Consider the following 10,774-nt stretch of genomic DNA (forward strand, 5'->3'; position numbering starts at 1 on the left):
CAAGTGACCTCTGTCCCTGCAGTAAAGCAAAATTCCAGTTTCTCATTATTCAGTTAGCACTATTAATATATATTAGATGTAACTGAGAAAAAAAAAAAAAGAATGTTCTAGCCACTTATATAAATATAGGCATTCCTTTAAAATCAGAATATGGTAAGGAACTTTGTCTTGTTCATCATTCCAAAACTATATTTGGCACAAATAAGAGGCTTGATCAATATTTATAGGATAGAGGCAAATAGGCTATAGCGATTAGAATAAATACATTAAAATACCGTAAGATATATATGCACATAGGATTTAGGCAGAAAACGTCCTCTGCTTGTTTATATCTTGCTGGTCAAATAAGTCCATTTCTAGTTAAGATCTATTCAAATCCCACTGATTATGATAGTAGGGGTTTTTGGAAGAAAAGGTGGTAATAGAAGTTTGAAATAGAAATATATAATTTGGTTCTTATTCTATTCTTAGAAGATTTAAGGTACGGTGCACTGTAACTGCATCTAAACTGCAGGATGAAGATAAACCTCTAAAATCAAATCACAACATATATGATCCAGACTGTTTTTTATAACAAAAATGAAAGCCAGATTGTACTATCCTCTTTGAAGCAGCCAGTATGTATTAAAGCAGAGAAAATGATAGTGATGACTGATTTTAATTTAGCACAATTCTGTCTTTAATAAATAAAATTTTCTCTTAAAGAAATTTAAAATATCTTGAAGAGGTTGTCAAGAGAGGAGAGACCTAAGATTTGCAGGGAAAAAAAAAAGGTAGAATGATGTTCTTATGGGGAATTTTGAAGAGTATTAAAATTGACTAATTTATTAGAAGAGTCTTTTGTGAGTTTATTACAAGTTCTTCATTATTGCAGATCTTCTAAAAGAGTTTAAAGGGCTTTTTAATGCAAATTGAACAGCACATCTTGCTTTGATGTTTCCTAAATATCTCACTCTTTGAAACTAGAATAGTAGATAGAAAAACCATATGAATTTTCAGGTTTCCCAATTATTTTAACTTATTTTGTATGATCCAAATAATTCAGCAGTGTTTGTTGCTATTTCATTTTCTTCCATAAAATTTTTATCTCATACACCAAATATCTGTATTAGTGTGTACTAAGATGCTTTATTAACTTCTAACATAACTCTGAGTTTACAATTCAGTTCAATCTTTCTGTGATATTAATATCCATCACAATTCCCTCATTCTCTGACAGAACCATGGCTCAATGTAAAACTATGTGAATGCAAAAAGAGGATCTTCTTTTTCTTCATTGCTTTGTTGCTATCAAGTCAACTCTCCAATTATCTGACGCACTTAAGGTTATTTGAAAACAAGCTTTAGTGCAAACCTTGCATCTTCTCTTTAAAACGTTTCAATTTATATGCCCCCAAATGACATACATCCTTCATCAAGTCACTGTTATGGAAAATTATACAACATCTGGAGACAAAATTAAAAAGTATGTGTCATATTCTTTCAATATCATATGAAGTAGAAGACTCACTCAAAGATTATCTAGGGGAATATACCGTATTTGCTCACTATTCCATCGATTAAGGGTCAAAGATTACATGATGTTACATGAAAACTTAAAAATTTTTGTTCATTAGATGCAAATAATTTCTGTCCAGTAGAAAAGATAAACCCAAAGGTTACAGTTTATTTGGTCCTGTAGGAAAGTTTTGTATTTAACCTGACCATTTTATCCTGACATTCTTTTATTAAACACCTAAGTACACCAATTTCCTCACATGCTCTCAAACCAGTCTTAGTATCCTACTGGTTCGTTCCCTCATTAATTAATGACTTGAATGAAATTTTTGACATAGGTTCTTTTTATACATGTATAAGAGTCAAAATTTTGCCATTTGTGAAAATTATACCTGAGTGCCACTTAACACCTCACATTCCCACCTACAGGCAAGTAGGTTCTAGACTACCCCTATGGAAAAGAATGCAGATCAGAGAATTTCAACATGAAAAACAAAATGAAAAATTACTTAGTTAAGAGGGGAAAATATCATCAGTCTTGGAAGAGAAAAAAAATAATAAATCAGTCACCATAGAAACCAATACGATAATGACTTTTATTTAGCCCTTATTCTGTTCTCTTTGTTGGAAAAAGGGAAGGACTGGGTTCAACCAATATGAAAGGGTAAGGGGATGCATTATTTGTAAACTAGAGGTATTTGATTCTCAGGTTTGGTTACAGATCTTTCTTCCTCTTATTGAAATCCCTGTGGTCCTTTAGTTGATATACGTAGAGTACTTCATTCCCTTTTTGCTCATTAAAAAGAAAAGTTAAGTCATCACTCAATTTTCTGAGGTACGACTCTTATCTCCTTGCTTATCCCCATTTTCAAAGGTCACCCTAGTCATAGTTCAGGCTTCAGCATGCATTTGGTTACTACCTGCCAGTGTCAGTCAAATGGAGATAAGCCATGTACCTCTCCTCAAGGAAGTCACAGTCTCAGAAAGAAAAGACAAAGGAGTAGACTGGACACAGTTCAGTGGAGAACAGAGAGACAGTCTGGTAAGATCTTCTAAAATTTGTCTATGACTAGGAATACTTAAGTCTAAAGTGAGAAATGGGGGTAAGAGGTTCCACCTTAAGGAGAGTTCCATCCTAATGAATAAAGACAGTGGGCTGAAGTCCACTGGACTTTCAGTTATTTTTCTAAGAAATGAATCAGGAACCTATGGATTAGGTACCCTATCTTTAGAAACTATGTAAGAACCTTTAAGTCTTATACTATTTATTCATTTAGCGAATATTTTCTGAGAGGCCCAAGTTTGTATTATTTTTAATTCTTTCAATTAGTGAAAAGCAATAACACATTCTTAAATGAACTGTCTAATGTGCTAAATTTTGGCGTTCTCTCCAATCTTGGGGGGTGGAGATGGGGAACCGAGTCCCAGGGATCTACTAGTGGGATAGCAGCTTTGGAAAGGAGATAAAAGCCAGGCCTGTGACATGAAAGTAACAGAAAGCCTGGGATTCAGTCTGGAACAAGAAATGTCCTCCTAGGGCACAAATAATGTAAGCCCACATAGCAATGTTTTATCAATGAACTTGCCTCTGTCATACACAACCTGCAGGCTGCCCATAGGTGTCTTCCTGCTACTATTATTTTGAGGTTCATTTTAACAAAACTATTTATTCATTTGTTCTGATGTAAAAGTATGCAAGCAAGGAAATAAATAAAAACACAAAATAGAAATCACCCATAATACCACATCACACAAGTAACACTTAGCATCTTGGTATAAGTCCTCCTTCTGTGTTTATTTTTTACATACCTGTATTAGTTTGTCAGGGATACCATACTGAAGCATCACAAACTAGATGGCTTAGACAATAGAAATTTATTACTTCACAGTTCTGGAGGCTAATAGTCCAAAATCAAGGTGCCACCAGAGTTGGTTCCTTCTGAGGGCTGTGAGGGAAGGATATGTTCTAGGCCTCTCTCCTTGGCTTGTAGATGGCTTTCTCCATGCCTCTTCACATCATCTTTGCTCTTTGCATGTCCCTGTATCCAAATTTCCCTTTTTTTATAAGGACACCAGTCATATTGGATTAGGGTTCACCCAAATGACTTCATTTTATCTTTTTTAAATGACTTTTATTAAAATATAACTAACGCAATATTGTATTAGTTTCAAGTATACACCATAGTTATTAAAGAAGTGATCACCGTGATAAATCCAGCAACCATATGACACTGTACGATGCTATCACAATATTATTGACTATATTTCCTATGCTGTACACCACATCCCCTTGATTTATTTGTTATATACCTGGACGTTTGAACCTCATATTCCCCTTCACCTTCCCCCCCACTTTTTTTGATTTTTCAATTACAGTTGAGATTCAATATTATTCTATATTAGTTTCAGGTATACAGCATAGTGGTTAGATAATTACATAATTTATGATGACTTCATTTTATCTTAATCACCTCTTTAATACACTATGTCCAAATAAGGTCACATTTTGAGGTACCAAGGGTTGGGACTCCAACATATCTTTTCAGGGGGACACAATTCAATCCATAACAATACCTGATATATTGACTGATCTGATTTTTTTGCACCCCATTTTCCACCTCTTAATCTTGCTCTGTGCCCAAAGAGCCTGTCCTCTATGGATGACATCAGTGGCCCCTCTCCCTCTGGCTTCCAGTTGTGTTGAGCTAATAAGAGACACTGGCAGAAGAACAGAGGGCAGAATGAGGGAGAGATGTAGTGTTTATTTGCTTCATTTCCCCGCCCCCTCATTGTCATTTCACACCTAGTGGTGGTAAGGGTTTCCTACTGTTCTTAGTGCTTGGAAATCTCGACATCTTTTTTGGTTTTCTTAACCCCATCTACACCTCTATAAGTAGTTTTTTTTTTTTTTTTTTTTTTTGTTAAACGCACCTCAGTTAAGTCCTTTGGTATAGCATGAATTTCTTACCAGGACCTTGAATGCTACTTAGACGTACAGCATATTTTATATAGTTGGCATACTATTTGTTAAGAAAAAATATTTGAAGAATTAGAAATAAGGCAAAGGAAAGGCGGCATGTCCTTTCAATGTCATACTGGGATCATTGTGTAACAGAAATATTTAATTCTCTAGGAGAATGTATATGCGTTTGATTTTACTCTTTGATAAGAGCCCAGATACTGTACAGTTAATCTACTATTAACTTGTAGATTATTTCTGTCTGGTAGAAAAAAACTACAAAAGTTATGGTTTTATGCCTTATGAGTTATTTAATCAGTTTTGTATTTTATGTAGCCCTTATTCTAACATTCTTTTTATTAATGCCTATAGATATACAGTACATTAAATGCTCTTTGAACCAGCTTTACAATCTCACTGATACCTTCACTAATAAATCAAATAAATATTTGATATATGGTTATTCTATATTTATGAGTTTATTTTTTAATTATTTGAAAATTATGCTTTAACATACTTCATACAGTTTTGCATTATATTTTTTTTACACCTAACATATCGTCAACTAATTTCACTCAATCATTCCCCAAATGTCGAGGATTTAGGTTGCTTCTAGTCTTTAGCTATAAATAAGCTTTGCTGATGATATTCACTTTTAACTGTAGTTTACATGTAGGCAAATGTTTGTGGGAAGAGAATGGTATAACGTTTGCCCTGGGCCTTTACCTCCCATATTCAGGATGGTCCTGCCTTCCCTTCCTTCTCTGTCCTATCCTTCATCCCATTTTACCCCCATTACAGCCACCGAGGTGTCCTTCTGGAACTTACAGCCAGTTTGTGGCATGGTCATTTTGAGGTATGGTTTGAGCATACTACATTCTAACAATAGCATCTGACATGTAGTGAGTCTTTACTATTTATAGACACTGTACTAAATACCTGATATGTATTATCTTTTTTGGTTCTCGTGACTACTAGTCAGCCAGGCCTTGTTATTGTCTCCCATTCTCCCTGTGAGGAGGCTAAGATTTAAACTCCAGTTTGATCATAATGTCTGTGCTCTTGAGCACTGAGGTAGGAATTGACATGTTTTGAATCCCTGAGTGAATGAATAAATGAATAGTCAAAACTCTTCTAAATAGGCTTAGCTGGAGAGCCAGATTGACAGAGCCTCACCACGGGCACAATGCTGGCTGGGGCTGCCTTCTCAGGCCTCTTCTTGGCCTCTCTATTTATAGTTCTCTATGTGTTCTGCTGGCCTGCTTTCTAGTTCAGGGGTTGGCAAACTTTTTAAAGAGCCAGACAATAAATATTTCAGGCATAGCAGGTCAAATATAGTCTCTCACTTTTTCTTCCTTCCTTCCTTCCTTCCTTCCTTCCTTCCTTCCTTCCTTTTCCTTTTCTTTTCTTTTCTTTCTTTCTTTCTTTTTTTAACACTTTAAAAACATGAAAACCATTAGCTCACGGGGAGAAAATATAAGAATATATAGGGTGAAAGGCCTGCTGGCAGTTCCCAGCCTTTGATCCACAGGTTCCCTATGGTTTTAGCCATAGGGAATAAATGATTTGATTTTGTGTAAGGCGTGACTTAAAGACTTTTCCTGTATTCCCTTTATGGTATGGGTGAATGGTTAGCAGTCCCAGGAGAAATATTCCTTTGTTCTGTCTGTTTCCTTGTGGTCTAGCTGTAGGGCTGATCAACCTATTGCAATCTCTGAATATAGCTTGATTTAACAATTAAAATGTTCTCTTGTCTCCTCTCTACATTACAACCACTACATTCTTAATTTTGGTTATTGTATATTTTTACTTCTAGAAATTTTATTTGGTTCTTTTTAACAGTTACCAGTTCTCTGCCAAATTCTTGATTTTGCTTTTTATCTCATTGGGAAGGATACTTATTTTAGAGTATGTGTCTCATAATTCTAATATCTGTCTATACCCAGTGTGAGACTTTTTCTACTTCTATAATTTCTGCCTTTTTTTTTTATGGCATCCTTCTTATGTGTCTCATTATTTCTTGTCAAATGCTGGTCATTGTATTTGCAAAATTGTTTATAGAAACAATTCCATGCATGGATGTTTTCTTCCTCCAGAGAGGATTTATGCTTGCTTTTGTATGGTATCTGGGCATGCTAGCAGTTTGGGATGCCCATAAGCACTAGCCAATTCAGTGACTGAGATAATTTCAGGCTGAGCTATAGATCTTAGAAGAGGTTACTTCTGGTTGTTGGATGTAGCCCTTTGGGGTAAAGATCCAAATCTTCCCCTATTTCCTTGACAGGTTCCTCAGCTTGACAAAGGAAAAATTCTATTCAGCTGCTCAGCTTCTCAGCTTCCCTGCTAGAATTTGTATAAGTATCCAGTGGAAAAGCAGCTTTCTGAGCTTCCTTCTTCTCTTAGGTCCTAGGCAGGTAGATCTAGTTAGCTCACAAGTGCCTTTACACAGATGTTTCATATCTCACCCATCTTCTCTAGTTGTCCTAAAGTCATGTGCTTGGGCCAAATCCCCTAGCCTGCCATTCCAGAAGTAGGAATTCATAGATAAATTCTCCATGCAAAGAATCTTATCATAGAAAGAGATGGTTGAGAAGAGGCTTATACTGTCTTTCAAAAATTCCAAAGAAGATAGAAGAAGCCATCAAACAAACGGAAAAAAAAAACCCACTAACACATACCTGTGAATTTGGTTTAAATTTCCTACTGTAGTATATTTCAATATACATCAGTTGTTGAGTCTTTAATAAATAAAAATGTTTCTAAGTTATTATCTATGTTATAGTATATTCTCAAAACAACAAAGATTAACTATATTTTGAGGTACTTGTTGAAAATTTAAAGTTAAACAAACCAAATGAAAATACTTTCCTTTGTGAAACAATTTTGAATTGTAATTTTAACAGAAGGATTCTTGAATTAAAAAAAAAAAAAACAATTCCATATTGAAGATGATTTTCCTGTCCTCTATCATATATTCCAGCTATTCAGATATTCCCCATATTTGCTATGTTTCCTGGGCAGGTTTTGGTTCATAAAGTCCTTTTATTAATATCCTGGTTCTCTTTCTGTGCACATAACAAGTGGGATTTTCTAAGGATACAAGATATAAAAAATGTTATACTCCGTAATGTTACTGGGAGAAAAAAAAGAAACTCTTGCTTTCACTTGTAAGTCAGGGCGAGGCCCTGAGTGGGGAGCAGTCTTAACCATACAGATTGTAGGCACTCTCCAGAGAGTGCAAAGGCACCCCAGAGGACATGGAAGTAATTCACAGTGTTAGCCCAGCAACTACTTGCCTTGACCGCTGTCCTACAGTTGTCTCTTGGAGGGAGACGTGACAACTTTGGTCCTCATCACTGGCTGAAAGAAAATCTCTTTGTTTATGAAGTTAAAAGCTAAGATAAAAGGTTTACCTAGGGGACCTCTTTCCCCTAACTAGCCCAGTGATTACAGGGAGGGATGGGAAAGGTGTAATATTCCAATTATCAAAAGAACATTTTCACCTCATACAATTTCTGCCCTGCAGCTGCTACCTGTCTTCCCCTCTTCTTCACTACCTACTGTCTCCGATTCTGATATATTGGCCAAAGTGGGTGAGTGTGAGTCTCTCCAGTTATTTCAGATTTGCCGAACCACCCTTGTCATGCCCAAGCCACACCTTCACACCTCCCCTCTCCTTTTTTTTTTTTTAATGAGAACCACTGGTCTGATGTTTCATGGATTTTCTTCTACTGGGCATTTTTTTCTCTTGGTTTATATTTGCCCAGTCATTTTTAAGATGGACAGAAGTTTTCTAAAAAGTTCCCCCTTCCCCAGCATCCAATGTAGGTCATATCTTCTACCATGTGACATACACTGTCCTGTGTCTAGATGAAGTAGATTTATAAAGATGCCATTCTGGTAGACAAGAAGAGCCAAGGACCTGAACCAATGTTCCAAACATTTTTTTCTTTATTTAGTATTACTTAGATTCTGTGGAGGTTTTTTTCCCTACTTTAAAAATATAACTTATATATAGCAAATTCACTCTTTTTAGTGTAATCTTCCGTGAGTTTTGATAAATGTATACAGTTGTGAAGTTATACTATAAACGAAATAAAAAAGAAATCCATCATCCCAAAGATACCCCCAGGCTCCACTGTAGTCAACCCCTTCACCTACTCCCAGATCCTGACAACTACTAATTTGTTTACTGCCCCTATACGTTTGTCTTTTCTGGATTGTCAAATAAATAGAATCATAGAGTATGCAGCTTTTTGTATCTGGGTTCTTTCATTTTGCATAATATATTCCTACAGGTTTTTGCATACATCAGTAGTTTCTTTTTTTTTTTTTTATTGCTGAAGAGTGTTCTATGGCCTTGACGTATCTCAGCTTACATAAACATTCATCCATTGAGGGATATTTGGGTTGCTTCTAGTTTTTAGCAATTATGAAAAAAAGCCTAGGTTTAATAGTGGGCAGGTTTTTCTGTGAACATAAAATTTCCTTTTTCCACAGTAAATATCCAGGAGTGAGATTGCTGGATTACATGATGTCATCAGGACAAAAAAGGGGTCCATCTTCCTATGCACATCTAAGCCAAAGAAGAGATACGTGCAGGTTTTTGCAGCAAAGAAAGTAAGGTTTATTAAAAATCGCAAGTCCCGGAGACACAGGAGGGGTATCGCTCAAAGGCCTGACTCCCTGGGTGTCTCAGGAGTGCAGATTATATAGGGAAAAATCAGTAATCATGGAAATTAAGGGAATTGAGTTCATGCGTGTTGCAGATTGGACAATAGAAGGGGGATGAGGTAATCAATCATCGCATCCAGTTCTGGAATCCCGTGGTCTGATCCCATGGCCTGGTCCCATGGCCTGGTCCCATGGCCTGGTCCCAAGGCCCATAGGGATCTTGTTCTGCCTTGATGGGTCTGGGGCTGAAATACATCTAAGGCCAAAATATTATGCCTAATCCAAAAGAAACCTATTATTTTCATGATTAGAGACCTGAGGCTTGGCTAATCTCATGCCCTAAGGCTTAATGATTAAAGGAGCAGGCATACAGAGGATAAGGGTGGGAGAAAAAGGCAAGTAAGTCACAATGCCGTTATCTGGGCAAAACCAGCTTGAATCAGAGAAAAGAAAACTATATTGAAGAAATGAAGTTATAAAGTTTGCATGTGGTTACAATAGGAAGTGTATGTTTAATCTTACAAGAAATTGCCAAACTATTTTCCAGAGTGGCTATATCATTTTGAATTTCCACCAGCAAAGAAAGTTTTAATTTCTCCTCATCCTCACCAGCCCTTGGCATTGTCATTACTGTTAAGAATGTTATCCATTACAATAGGAGTGGAGTGGTGTTTCACGGTGGTTTTCATTTAAATTTCCCTAAAGAGTAAAGATGTTGAGCTTCTTTTCATGTGCTTATTTGCCATCAATGTATCTCTTCTTTAACAGAATGTCTCTTCAGATTCTTAGCCCATTTATTAATTGGGTTGTTTGTTTTCTTATTATTGAGTTTTGAAAGGTTTTTTTTTTTTTTTGAGAAATAACTCACATACCAGAAAATTCACCCTTTTAGTCTATAATTCAGTGGTTTTTATTATATTCACAAAGTTGTGTAATTATCCCCACTGTTTAATTTCAGAACATCTTCATCTCCTCAGCAAGAAACCCCTTACCCCTTAGCAATCACTTCCTGTTCTCCCTTCCCCAGTCCCTGGCAACCACTAATCTACTTTTCGTCTGTATAGATTTACCTATTCTGAACATTTCATATAAATGGAATCACAGAATATGTAACTTTTGTGTCTGGTTTTATCCATTCAGTATAATGTTTTCATGATTCAGCCATGTTGTAGCATGTATCAATACTTCTTCCTTTTTATGGCTGAATAATTATACTTTGTATGGACATACTACATTCTGTATATCCATTCATAAGTTGATGGACATTTGGGTTGTTTCTACTTTTTCACTATTATAAATAATGTTGCTATGAGCATTCATGTGCAAGTTTTTATGTGGACATATGTTTTCATTTCTCTTGTGTGTATAGCTATGAATGAAATTGCTGAGTCATATGTTAATTCTATGTTTAACTTCTTGAGAAACTTTCAAACTGTTTTCCACAGCAGCTGCACCATTTTACAGTCTCACCAGCAATGTATAAAGGTTCCAATTTTTCCCCATCCTTGCTAACACTTGTTATTGTCTGTTTTTGTTTTGTTTTGTTTTGTTTTTTTAAATTAGCCATCCCAGTGGGTGGGAAGTGGTATCTTACTGTGGTTTTGGTTTGCATTTTTCTAAAGATGTTAGCCATTTATATATCTT

This window comes from Pteropus alecto, unplaced genomic scaffold, assembly GCF_000325575.1.
Source record: "Pteropus alecto unplaced genomic scaffold, ASM32557v1 scaffold77, whole genome shotgun sequence".
In the NCBI taxonomy this organism is placed as follows: domain Eukaryota; kingdom Metazoa; phylum Chordata; class Mammalia; order Chiroptera; family Pteropodidae; genus Pteropus; species Pteropus alecto.